The sequence below is a fragment of the Triturus cristatus genome, chromosome 4_2 (assembly GCF_964204655.1).
Source record: "Triturus cristatus chromosome 4_2, aTriCri1.1, whole genome shotgun sequence".
NCBI lineage: Eukaryota > Metazoa > Chordata > Amphibia > Caudata > Salamandridae > Triturus > Triturus cristatus.
In genome coordinates, this window is record NC_140586.1 from 212,836,882 (window position 1) to 212,851,253 (window position 14,372).

Consider the following 14,372-nt stretch of genomic DNA (forward strand, 5'->3'; position numbering starts at 1 on the left):
CATATAATTACATCATTATACTCGGAAACATGGTGTCAAGTACAAATGGGGAAAGAGAAGGGACTCACTCGTCCAATAGTCACACCAAATGGTCTTAGGCAAAGTTGTCTTTTAGCTCCCCTCCTCTTCTCTCTATACCTCAGTGATCTTCCGGACTGTTGTACACAGGTCATCAATTTTCCCCCCAAAATATCTTTATGTAAAATACACATCATGATGTACGCCGATGATGTGGTTATCTTAGACCTTACTCCATTCAACCTAGAAAGGAATCTACAAGTACTTACCAACTATACAGAAGAAAACTTCTTAGTCCCAAATATAACAAAAACAAAAATAGTTCCGTTCAGAGGAAGAAAACAATACATAAAATACAACTGGACTTTAGGGGGAATACCGCTAGACGTGGTGAAAGAATACACTTACTTAGGGCGTATTTACACAAACTTTACAAAACTCCCCTCATCTGCAGCACTTTGGCCATAAAGCAGATGTACATGTCAGGGCTGTCCAGAGTTTATACTCTTCCTCTGGACACAGGCATTTCTCTTCTCTTCTCTTTTACAGTTTTTTAGCTCCAAGATTCCACCCATCCTATCGTACGCTCTGGAATACATTCCAATAAGACAGTGGCAACAAATACAATCTAAAGAAGGGAAAACACTTCGAAAATTGATTAAAGTTCATCAAGCAGTTCCTGCACAAGCTCTGCGCCTCGAGCTTTCTTTAGTCAGCTCATATGCCAGAGGCATTACCAACATAATAAAATGGGCTTATAATCTCATAGTCGCAGAACAAGGCACCTTAAGATTTATTAAAAACTGAGACTTTTGACCTCGGATCACCGAAGTATGTTTTTTTCTTTTTTTTTTTCCCTAGGCAAATTCAAAGGGTTTATTTAGTCTAGTATCCGGCTTAAAAATGTAATTAAAAGAAATTTGTGATCACCAGAAAAACTTGTATAAATTAACGAAGTAGCCTTTTTTGTGACTCTTAAATCAAATGTGTCAAGAGTGTAGGTCAATGTCTGCCCAGAATTAGTATTTCATATTTAGAACCTACTCAGAATTCATTGGTATTATGTAGTCTCATGAACATCCTGGTTTTCAGTATTCCGCTCCCCCAAAGGATGCAGTGACGTCCACAAGCCGAGCATCAGTCACCACCTGTCACCTGCAGGAAGACGCGGGCGTAAATAATGCGCTGGCAGTGCTGACGCGGCATGCCGGGACTGTTTGGTCATTGATAACATGTTCATCCTTGAAAATTTGCGGTCCGCGCTCTTTCCTGTCGATCACATCTTAGAGGCTGCACTTCCGGGGTGGGCGTTTGAAGGGGCTTTTCGTGGACCCATTGCTTGTTGATTCACAGAGGTGGCGTGAGATGACTCTTCTTGCACCTGGAAGATGGTTTGCTTGTCAGACAGTGACGCAGGCGGTCCATCCTCACACAGAGGACAAAATAACAGATATTTCATGATAGCTGGTACATTTCCAATGTCTGCACATGCATGTCCCCGCTTCTATTCATGTAGCTGGCCGTTTGTGTATCCCATCATATAGGCCAGTGCAGTTGTCATGGAAACTGATTTTTTTTTTGTTATCTCCCTTACTCAATCTAGTGGTTTTTGCTGAAATCCAGGTTTATCCTCTGGCAACCATTAATGACAAATAATAATACTTAAAATGAATTAATTAGGTGTGTTGAAATCATGTTAGATGTTGAGTCTGAGGCTAGCAATATGCTGGTTCAGGTGCATTATTTTTAAGGTAGCGTGCAAAACACAATCTAATGGTGTAGCATCTTTGGCCAATTTTTACTAACCATAAGCTTGAACACCCCAATTTTATTAAATAGTCAAATATTTAAATCTTGTGAAACTTATCAATTGAGGTTTACGTTTTATTTGTTTTAATAGAATACAAAGTAGCAGTTGGATATGCAGTTTTCCCACAATATAAAACAATACAGTATAGGATGTTAGAGTCAATTCCTCAAGAACATGTTCTCGCAACATTACATCTCCAATATCAACACCCCGTGCACCCACTCCGGAGTCTCCCCCCATCAGTCCGAGTCCGAGGTTTCATCGTCTTGATCCGAAGGCGGGTCACATATGTCACCTCTGAATTTATTCCATGCCCCCCATACTTTACTCCACTTATGAGGGCATCCCCGCCTAATAAAGGCTGATCTTTCAGCTAGCATGGCCTCGTCCATGTCTTTTCCCCATGCGGCTAACTTTGGTGTCTCCCCTATTCCCCACTATTGGGCTATGTTACACTTAGCTATCATAATCCCCCACGTAGCCCAGCTCTGTGCCTGGCGAGTGAGGTCATTAAGTTCCCATACATTCAATAGGCAGCGTCTAGGTTCCGGCACTAATGACACTCCCCCGGACTGCGACAATGTCCGCATCACTTGCTTCCAGTATTCTTGGATTACGGAACATTCCTATATGGTGTGAAAAAAATCCCCACCTCCCCGCAGCCGCGCAAGCAGAACGGATGTATTGCGCTACCTATGCTGTGCAGAGTGTGTCTGGTGTAGTATGAGCGGTGCAGATTGCGTAGCTGTACGAGCCGGAGCCTTGAGGGTATACCCACCTCTCGCGGCGAAGCCAATGCCTCCCGCCATTCCGGTTCGTCAAACTCGCCTATATCACGGGACCATTTCTCCCAGAGAGGACCCGTGGGGTCCGGCAGGTTGTTTACCAGTTTGCGGTACGTGAGCGATGTGGCCTTCTTTGGCATGTAGTCCGTCAATAATCTGTCTTCCAAGGGCGATGCCTCTGGTACCGTCGTGTCAGGTGGTAGTTTCGATAGTAAGGCATGTTTAATTTGTGTGTATCGAAACCACTCTGAGGACGCCAGTTCGTATTGCTGTTGAAGACGTGCAAATGTAATTATTTCACCCTTGTGCCACATGTCGCCCACCGTAGAAACCCCGATGTTGCCCCAATTATCAAACCCCCTGCAGCTTCTAAGTTTTCCGAGTTGCTTTGTGTCCCACAAAGGTGTAAGTTGGGTCAAGACCCCGCGCCACCCTTGCTTCGCCTGCGCCGCATGCCAGATGGCGACGGTCTGTCTAAGTGGACCAATGAGCGTTGGGGCCAGTTTACCATCATATAGGGGTGACAAAACACCCCTCGCGCCTAGTACGTCCCTATCTGCCTTAAATGCGGGGTCTGTCTGCGGAGCATGAAGCCATTGATTAATTACCTTCAGCTGTGCCGCCCAGTAATAGAGTTGGATGTTGGGAAGCGCTATCCCTCCATCGTACCAGCTGCGGGTTAATTTGGACTGCGCTATGCTGGGCGGTCTGCCACCCCACAGAAGGCTAGTTACCTGCGCCGCAATTGCGCGGAAGTACACGGGTGGTATGTGACATGGCGTATTTTCCAGTACATACACGAATCGAGGCAGGGCCATCATTTTGAATAGGGCTGCTTTCCCCAGTAGAGTTAGTGGCAGCGCACCCCAGTGGCGTACGTCTCGCCTGAGGCGGTCCATCGGGGGTTGCAAATTGTGTTTTAGGAAGTTTGTTGGATCCGCAGTGATGTAAATACCCAGATACTTAAAGGATCCCTCCGCTGTTTTGAGTGGGCAGTCCGCTGGGAGTCGAGGAGGAGGGCCGCGCAGCACATACATTTTCGATTTGGACCAGTTTATGGTGTAGCCGGATGCTCTTCCAAAGATCCTGCAAATGTTGAGTAATGTCCGTATAGAGCGTCGCGGGGAAGACAGATAGAGCAACACATCATCCGCATAAAGGGAGACACGGTCTTCCCAGTCATTCGACCACTGGAGTCCTCGTATCATGGGCTCCCAGCGTATCCATGCCGCCAAGGGCTCCAGTGCCAGGGCAAAGAGCAGGGGCGACAGGGGGCATCCCTGGCGCGTGCCACGCGTCTGGGGGAAATCTTCCGACATATGTCCGTTAGCTGTAATGTGGGCCATTGGTCTGGTATAAAGGAGCCGGACCCAGGCACAAAATTTGGGTCCAAATCCCAGGTGCAGTAGCACTGCAAACAGGAAGGGCCACTCAACCATATCGAACGCCATTTGCGCATCCAATGAAAGCAGCACCGCCGGTTCCTGTAATTGCTCCGCTCGAGCCAACACGCCATGCAAGCGCCTCAAATTGAGGGCTGTGCTTCTGCCGGGCATGAAACCAGATTGATCCGGGTGCACGATTCCTGGCAAGCGTGGTGTTAGCCTAGACGCCAGGAGCTTTGCAAGGATCTTTGCCTCTGCATTGAGCAGTGATATAGGACGGTAGGAGGCACACTTAGAAGTAGGTTTGCCCGGTTTCAGTATAGCCACTATGGTGGCCGTTCGTTGATCCGGCGGTAGTTCACCCACTCGGAGACTGTCTGTGAACATGTTGAGCAAATAAGGGGCAATAGTCCCGGCTGTCCGTTTATAGAGCTCGATCGGTATGCCGTTCGGTCCCACCGCTTTACCGGATTGCAGTGCAACGATTGCAATTTGTATCTCTCAGCTTTCAGGGCACTCACCGCCTCCGGGGTGAGTCTGGGCATTGCTAAATCTGTCACATACGTCCGCGCTTCCTCCACTGTCATGGAAGAGGCGGAGGAATAGACTGTTTGGAAGTGGCGCGCCAGAGTGTGTACTATCTTGCACGGTTTAGTTGTTATCTGACCCTCCCCAGAGCTAAGCTGCGCTATCCATCTGGCGCCCTTATCCCGTCTATCGAGCCATGCCAGTAACTTCCCAGTCTTATCACCGAGGTCATATATCTTGTGTTGCGTGGCTGCCAGCTGTTGTTTAGTGCGCTCCGTGTGGTACGCCTTATATCTTGTTTGTGCAACATGTAGGGCACAAGAGGTCTCAGGAGTGGGGTCCCGGGCATGCTGAGCCTCTGCCGTGTGCAACTCTTGTTCGATCGACTGCAATTCCTCCTGTTTTTCACGCTTGTGCGCTGCAATGGTAGCGATAGCCTGTCCCCTGAGGACTGTTTTATATGCCTCCCATAAGATTGTCGGCGAGGCAACAGAGGGGGCATTTTCCATAAAATAAAGGTTGGTTGTTTTCATAATCGCCTTACGGACCGCAGGGACCTGGAGATAGCTGGGGTGTATTGGAGGGATACGACGACGTGCGAGATGGTAGTACGTGTATTGCAGGAGTAGCGGAGAGTGGTCAGATATACCTCTGGGTCTGATCTCTATGCTATCTATGTTTCTAAGACTACCTGCTGAACCCAGGAAGTAGTCTATCCTTGTTAGAATACTGTGCACCCCTGAGTGATATGTGTACTGTTGCGTTGTTGGGTGATGTAGCCGCCACAAATCTGACAGACCCAGTGCTTCGATAAAGCTCCCAAAACGGGACACTCCCGCACCACCCACTCGTGTAGGGTATCTATCAAGCGATTCGTCAACAACTGCATTGAAATCTCCGCCAAGGATCAGGTCTCCCTCTGGTAGGTCTAGGAGAAACTCACTAAGCGCCGGCAGCGCTGTGGCGTGCAATGCAGGAGGAATGTAAACGGAGACTATGTTTAGGGGCCGCCCCTCCCATTGGGTGGCTATCGCTGCAAACCTCCCTGACCCGTCAGTTTTAAGTTTATGTATAATTAACGGGTACTGCTTTCGCACCAGTATACCTACCCCCCTAGACCCCGAGGAGAATTCTGAGTGTACCATCATTTTGTACCCCCACCGGTCCATTGCTTTGCTAGTGGTGCTGGTAAGATTGGTTTCCTGTAACAAGACCACCGCCGGGGCACATCTCTTAAGACTATGTAGGATTAGACCACGTTTAATTTTGTCACCCAAGCCACGCACGTTCCACGTGAGCAGGGAGAGAGGCGGTATCAGAGCGAAAGAACCCGCCCCAGATTCCCCTTTTGTAATATCAGACATTATAGCGGTGGGCGCTGAAAATAATTGGCGCTGCGGAAGTATCGACGCGCATTGTATGTTCCATATTGGGTGTGTGTACTGCATTTTTGATCACTACTTTCAGCTTGAACAATAACTTTTGAAAAAACCTTGAAAACAAACCCATCCCCCCCAACCCCCTCCCTGCCTCCCTGCCATACGGACTCCAAACTGCCCGCCACCCCAACTCAGCAGAGTGCTTAGAACCCAAACCCCGATACATTACTTGCGTGTAAGGAGCGGGAGGTCCGAGGAGGACCAAGAACATCCCCAGTCCGAGCGTCCAAATGTTCAGATGTTGCGGCGTGTTTTAACAGGCACCGCGTGCCCCAGCAATCATTCCCCCCTACCCTGCACCTTTTAATAAAGAGTGGACGTATAGCGCCTCATTATCAAGCTTCCTGACGCGACCGTTCCTCATCCTCCACGCTGCGGTCGTGGTCAGCGGGGACCTCCGTCCCTCCAGGAGGCCGCCTTCGCCTGTCCGAGCGTCCAGAGTTTTTCACCTGCTGCCACCCCTCAAGCCATTCGTGATCCTCCTCCGGCGACTCGAAAAACCAAGTCTTCCCATCCGCCACTACCCGCAGCCTGGCCGGAAATATCATGGAGTAAGGTAGTTCTCGGGCCCTCAATTTCTTCTTAACCTCTAGGAAGCTTCTTCGGCGCGCCGACACAGCCGCCGTGTAGTCTGGGAAGAAGGACACCACCGAATTCTGTATGCGCAGGGGCAGCGCCACCCGGGCCGTCTGGAGAATGGCATCTCTGTCTCGAAAATTGAAGACGCGGGCTAGGACCGGCCGGGGGGGAGCCCCGACCTTAGGCCTGCCCCCGGGCACCCTGTGCGCCCGTTCCACAGAGAAAAAGGCAGAGAGTCCCCTGGGTTGCAGTCCGCTTTTTATGAGGTTTTCCACGTATAGATCCATGGCCGGGCTCCCTTCACTCTCAGGAATGCCCGTAATGCGCACGTTGTTGCGGCGGGATCGCCCTTCCTGGTCATCGAGCCTCGCCGCCATGAGCTTGTTTTCGGTCTCCAGTTGCGACACTTTTTGGAGCAGGAAACTAGAGTCCTTCGCCAGGGTAGCCGTCGCTTGTTCAACCTCTGTGACTCTAGCGGACATTTTCTGGAAGTCAGCTCTGAGGAAGGTCACATCCGTGGAGTTAGACCCCACTGTCGTCTGCACACTATGAAGGGCGGCCATGATATCCTCCAATGTCACTTTAGGCGTTCCAGTGTCGTCCGAGGCCTTCTCCGTATGCCCGGCTTGTTCTGACATTGGGGGAGAGTCCTTAGTATAAGCATACTTGTCCAGTTTTCCTTGCTGGTGCGCCCGATTCCCTCTGCCGCTCATTGCAAGGCTGGTAAGCAGTCTCTTTAGTTGCCTTATCGCACTTTAGGCCAAGTGATGGAGCGCAGAACCCCGGGACAATGTCTTCACACCCCGCCCAGCACGAGGCGCAGCCACTCCGCAGACGTTAGCACTGCTTTCTAACAGGAGGCGCGTTCATAGGCACCCCCCTGGGTCATCCACCGGCACCCCAATGCCCCCACAGCTGCTCGTGTCCGTATGTCCCTCCTGGCCGTGCACTTCACCACAGGAGGTTCAGTGTGTCGCCTCTCCCCAGGCTACCTCCGCTCCACCTGGCACTCAAGATTCGGAGGCGGCGTGGGTGCTCAGCGCGATGCCGAATCGGATCTCCTCAAGCACCACACCCAGGGCACCCTCCGCCGTCTGCCGCACAATTTCGGCAATCAGCACAGCAGCGTCTAATTCGTCATGCGCTGCCTTTCAGCGGCTCCTTGCCGATCCCGCTGCACATTACTCGCTGCTTTGGTGCGGCTGTGCCGCCGGCATGCGGCCGTTTAGTCTGACACCAGGGTTCCCGCCGTAGTTTCAGGCCCCCGGCACTTCCCGCAGGCCGTCCCAAGGCCGCAGACCAGTCCGCTCCGTCTCTAGGTTCCCCCGCCGTACTTCCGGGTTTCCGGCGCTCCTTCCCGGCGGCCCCGGGTCTCACGCCCAGCACCCGGGCCGCGTCGTCAAAATCGAGGCCCCGGTCTCGGCCGAGGGTGCAGGCCCCAGTGAACGGCCCGGCAATGGTTGTGTTGCGGGTCACGGGGGGACAGCCAAGTTGCACCAACCGGTACCGCTTCGCGAAGTATGTTTTTAGTAAAAACTTAATTGCAGCATTCAAATTATCGAATTGCACAACCAAACTGTTGAAATCTTGGACTCCTGCGCACTTGAGGCTTTTCCTAAAACATTTAATGCCTAGGACAAGTTATGATCTCGACATTAAACATTGCTCTAAATTACATCATTATGAACTTTACGCAGAGACAATAGAATATAAACATTTATAACACTATATTTGTTTTACCTTAAGGCATGGAGTCCGGAAATGCATTATATTACTTCGGCTTGGGATTCTCCCCTTTAAAGCTTCTACTTCTAAGTGGAATTTTAACGAGAACGCCAGTGGTTTATATGACCTCTGTAACAGAGGTGTGCAAGACTTGAAGAATATTTTGTTCATATGCCCTAATTCAATATTGGTAGATGCCAGAAAGCAGTACCTAAAATTTATTCAAACAAGATATAATACTACAACAGTACAGAGATTGATTTCGCTTCTTAAGTCACCACCTAATGAATTTGTGTGTTATAATCTGTTCAAATTTTTAAAAACTTTTTAAAATTGTACTAAAATGATTACTTTATTAATATTTAATAACAAATGTATTTTTTAAATTTGTTGTTCTCAGCAGAGAACTAAATCAAATAAATTTGAATTTAAACATAAACTCCGGGCACCGCAAACCCAGATTATGGAAAGTTCTGACACTAGAAGACCGAGTTAGAGGAAACTACCTGCACTGCAACCCAGCAGCAGAAAAACTGCAAGTCCAGGCTAGGAAAACTATTAACACTGCAAGGCAGGGAAGGTTTCGATTTTGGAGGGCATTATTAGGAAAAAATGACAACACCACAAGGCAGGACTAGTGAGTCAACCCAGGTGTGCCATGTCACATCATCAGTTTCCCTAATCCTGCTATGTTCTGTCAGTGCCTACCCTGCTCGATTCTCTTTAGATACTCTGGGCCATATTTATGGCCAATTCACGCAGTAACAGGGAAAAGGCAGGAAGGCGCCGTATTTGAGGCAAAATGACGCAATTCTGTCTTTTTTCATGTGCTGGCAGCCTTTTGCCTGCCTATCGCCATTGCAGGCACCATGGTGCAAGGGTGCCTGCATTGTAAGGAGAATTGTGTTTGTGCAGGTAGGGGCACCTTCCTGCACAAAACAATCCAGTGAGGCTTTTCCTTTTTATGTGTGCTGCAGATTGGAGCACACATGGAAAGTGAAACTAACAAGGACAAATAAATATATGTTCGAGGCATATGAGCTGCAGATTGTACACTTAGCATAGATCGCCATCTGGTGTTGGGCCCGGATGTTTGCAGTTTGTTTTTGTTCTTTGGACAGTCTTTGGAAGTCACGAGTTTGGTGACTCCTCCTTCGGTCCGTACTGCGCATGGGCTTCAGCTCCATCCTCAGATTGTTTTTTTCCGCCATCGGGCTCGGATGTGATACTTCGTGCTCCGGCTTCGAACTTCTACGGTTCCAGCCTCGACGGAAAATCCTCGTTTCTTCGAGTTTCTTCATCATCATCTTCATCTCTCGAAGCGGCACTTTCGCCATCCCGTACATCGGCACCGGCCTTCGGGCCCTCCTCGACTCCGGTCCCGGCCGATGGAAAGGACTCCGTTCAAAAAGTGCCCAAAATGTGGGTCTAAATTTCCCCACACCGACCTCCATCAGGTGTGTAATCTTTGCCTCTCTCCAGAACACGAGGCCAGAGACTGCCCCGCCTGTAAGTCTTTTCGATCGAAGAAGACCATCCGAGATCGAAGAGCTCGACGCACCATGGCGCACTCATCATCTGCAGCTCCACCGGACATCTTTGGAGACGGCGCCGAAGCTTCGGGGCAAATACACACCGAGCAGGAGGAAGACGTCGTCAGCGCTTCCGAGGCCGACGACTCCGACGTGGAGGACATCACACCGGCGCAGCGGGTCGTGAGTACTGTGCCCCCTCCCACCCCCACGCCCAAAACCAAAGAGACTCAGGTTACACCCTCGCCTGCTGGCCTGGGCAAAACCAAGACCAAAGCTTCTATCACCCCACCTTCGGGCCCGGTGTCGAAGCCTCCAAAGTCTCATGGCAGCTCGGGATCGAGCCAGCCGACGCCCGGTGCCGAAAAACAGCATCCGGCACCGAAGAAAGTAATATCCAGCTCGACTCCGAAGCCACCGGTGCCGAAGCCTGGACTCTCGGCGCCGACCAAACACAAACACAAATCAGTCGGCACCGACGCTCCGGCGCCGAAAACTCCCTCGACGCCGAAAAAACCGGAGGCCCCAAAAAAGCATGGCGCACAGAAACCATCGAAGCTCTCGGTTCCAAAATCATCGGTGCCGACGGACGATTCGACACCATTGGCTCTGTTTACACCAGACCCTTTACAAAAGACTCTGTCCAAAGATCCAAAGACTGGGCTATTGACTTTAATTATCAAGAAAAGACGCCTTGATACTCCGGCTCCTCCTCCACCGCCCAAACGGAAGAACTCTGCTGCTTCTCCCCTCAGAGTGCCCTCCCCACTACCTCCTCCCCTGCCTCCTCCACCTCTTCCACCCCCTCCCCCTCCCAGGTCTCCGCCACCTTTACCTCATTACTCTCCGACCCCGTCCCCAGATCCGGACGACGGGGACCCGGACAATTACCCGGCGGACGCCCCAATGGATCCCACTCCACCGGGGACCCCAGACCCATGGGAGGATTACAATAACCCTGATATACCCGATATGCCTCAGGACGACCTATACCCATCCAGGCCGTCTCCTCCAGAGGACTCCTTAGGGTTTCATCATTTAGTGCAGAGAGCAGCACACTATCATGGGGTGGACATGCACAGTGAACCAGTGGAAGACGACTTCTTACTGGACACATTTGACATACAGGACAAATCCACATCTATTTTACCCATGCTTAAGGGTGTCACCAAGCATGCCGCAGAGGTGTTCAAAGACCCTGTCAGGGCCAGGGTACTAAACCCTAGAATAGAGAAAAAGTACAAGGCGGCACCCACAGACCCTGCATACATTCAGGGCCCTGCTCCCTTAGATTCCCTAGTTGTCTCTACAGCTAGAAAGCGGGCTAACTCCCAGTCCTCAGGAGAAGCCCCACCGCCAGACAAGGAATCCAAACTCCTAGACGCGTCTGGCAAACGCACCGCCTCTCAAGCTGCAAACATGTGGCGCATTGCAAACACACAAGCGCTACTTGCGCGCTATGACAGAGCACACTACGACGAACTTGAGGCTCTTATGCAGCACCTTCCCGAGAAACACAAGCGTAGGGCTCATGAACTAATACAGGAGGGTAAACTAATTACAAACACCTCCATTAAGTGTGCCCTCGATGCAGCCGACACTGCTTCTAGAGCCATAAATACCAGTGTCCTGCTTCGTCGCCATGCCTGGCTCAGGATCTCAGGGTTCAAGCCTGAAGTTCAGGCGTCCATACTCAATCACCCCTTTGACCAACAAACTCTCTTTGGGCCAAAGGTAGACGAAGCGTTGGAAAAGATGAAAAAGGACACAGACACAGCAAAGTCTATGGGGGCACTCCAAACACAAGCCTCTAAACGTTCCTTTCGACGCTCCTCCTTTCGTGGCACAGGCAGAGGCTTCTCCACCGATAGCGCCTCTACCTCCTACAAGTCCCCTCCTCAAAATACCTTTTCAAAGGGCAACCAAAGGACTGGTTACAGAGGCAACAACAATAAGGGCAGGGGCAAAACTAACACCACCCGTTCTGCCACCCCGCCCACACAATGACTTCCCTCCGCTCCCCCCAGACCATCCCACTCCGGTCGGGGGCAGACTACAAAACTTTATCCACGCATGGGAGTCCATAACATCGGACAAATGGGTGACCCAAATCATTCGGTCAGGGTACTGTCTCGAGCTAACATCTACCCCACCCAATATCCCACCAAGGCACCGTCCAATGTCTCAAGAACATTCCACACTGCTCAAACAGGAGGTACTCTCCCTCCTCCAAAAACACGCTATAGAGCAGGTCCCCGTCAATCAGCAAAATCTAGGGGTCTACTCCCTATATTTCCTAATACCAAAGAAAGACGGGACCCTCAGGCCCATTCTGGACCTCCGGCCTCTAAATGCCTACATACATTCAGACCATTTCCACATGGTCACCCTACAACAAGTCCTCCCGCTCCTCTGTCAGGGAGACTTTCTCACAACCTTGGATCTGAAAGACGCATACTTTCACATTCCAATACACCCCTCTCACAGGAAATACCTCAGGTTCGTGGTGGACGGGCAACATTACCAATTCACGGTTCTCCCCTTCGGGGTCACCACCGCACCACGGGTGTTTACCAAATGCCTAGCGGTAGTAGCAGCACACCTCAGACGTCAACATATTCACGTCTTCCCTTACTTAGACGACTGGCTGATAAAAGCCGCGTCCTACCACCAATGTGTGCAACATACAAACAGCACCATCCAACTGCTCCACCAGCTAGGCTTCACGGTGAACTACCAAAAGTCCCACCTCATACCATCTCACACAAAGCAATATCTCGGGGCCACTATAGACACCTCCAAAGGTATTGCCTATCCAAACTCAGCCAGAATCACAAGCATTCAAGCCTTACGCAAAACATTCCTTCCCCAACACTCTCTTCCAGCAAGAGTGTTTATGAAGCTCATAGGAATGATGGCGTCCTGCATCTTCATAGTGCCCCATGCAAGACTCCACATGCGTCCACCTCAAGAGTGCCTAGCACAACAGTGGAACCAGGCCCAGGGTCAGCTGACGGATCTGGTGTTGGTGGACGGCCGCACACATCACTCTCTGCAGTGGTGGAACACCACAAACCTTTCCAAAGGGCGGCCGTTCCTGGACCCGGTTCCTCAGGTGATTCTAACAGCGGACGCATCGCTCTCCGGCTGGGGAGCGCACCTCCTACACCTCACAATGCAAGGTCTATGGACGCCACAGCAAAAATCGCTCCACATCAACCATCTGGAGCTCTTGGCGATCTTTCTAGCCCTAAAATCTTTCCAAAAACAGATTTCGGGCAAAGCAGTCCTCATTCGCACAGACAACATGACTGCAATGTATTATATCCAAAAACAGGGGGGGACACACTCTCCCCAGCTCTCCCGCTTAGCCCAGAGCATATGGAGATGGGCAATTCCCCAAAACATCTTTCTCCTGGCACAGCACGTTCCAGGCGTACAAAACACCATGGCAGATCTGCTCAGCAGACAAACGCAACAACTACACGAATGGGAACTGCATCCACAAGTTCTTCACCCATTCTTCCAACAGTGGGGGCATCCTCAGATAGACCTCTTCGCCACCCACGAAAACAAAAAATGCCCAAGCTTCGCCGCCAGATACCCACACCCATTGTCCAAGGGCAATGCGATATGGATGAACTGGTCAGGCAGATTTGCATACGCCTTTCCACCTCTCCCACTAATTCCATTAGTGGTAAGGAAGCTACAACAACACTCCCTCACACTCATTCTAGTAGCTCCGACGTGGGCCAGGCAGCCGTGGTACACCACACTACTACAACTGTCAGTGGTACCACATCAAAAACTGCACCTATCCCCATGCCTCCTAACCCAGAACCATGGAGAAATCAGGCACCCGGACCCAGCTCAGCTCAACCTGGCGATCTGGCTCCTGAAATCTTAGAATTCGGATACCTTAACCTTCCCCCTGATTGCATGAACATCATCATGGAAGCCAGACGTCCTACCACTAGAGCATGCTATGCCGCAAAGTGGAAAAGATTTGTAATTTACTGCCGTAACAATACAATCAACCCTTTAGATGCATCCATACAGCACATTATATGCTATCTGCTCCATCTTCACAGGTGTAACCTGGCATATTCATCCATACGCCTACACCTAGCAGCGATCGCTGCTTATCTACAAAACAGACAGCATTTATCACTCTTCAGAGTGCCCGCTATTAAAGCCTTTATGGAAGGCCTTAAACGAGTAATTCCTCCCAGGGCACCACCTTCCCCTGTATGGAATCTAAATTTAGTTCTTACACGACTAATGGGTCCGCCCTTCGAACCAATGCATAAATGTGAGCTACAGTTTCTCACCTGGAAAACAGCTTTTCTCGTAGCTATCACTTCCCTTAGAAGGGTTGGTGAAATACAAGCGTTCACTATACAGGAACCCTTCATACAAATACATCACAGCAAGGTCATACTTCGCACAAATCCGAAGTTTCTGTCCAAGGTCATTTCCCCCTTCCATCTTAATCAATCGGTGGAATTACCTGTCTTCTTCTCGCAACCTCAATCTGTTGCAGAAAGGGCCTTACACACACTCGATGTGAA

At 50.5% G+C, this 14,372-nt stretch overlaps 1 protein-coding gene across 1 annotated transcript in view; it reads left to right on the top strand.

The window, feature by feature from the left end:
* Window positions 1-14,372, top strand: part of LOC146833423 (sperm-associated antigen 4 protein-like) — a gene marked incomplete at its 5' end in the record, with an annotated part of 145,412 nt that overhangs the window by 94,669 nt on the left and 36,371 nt on the right. The window lies entirely within an intron of this gene.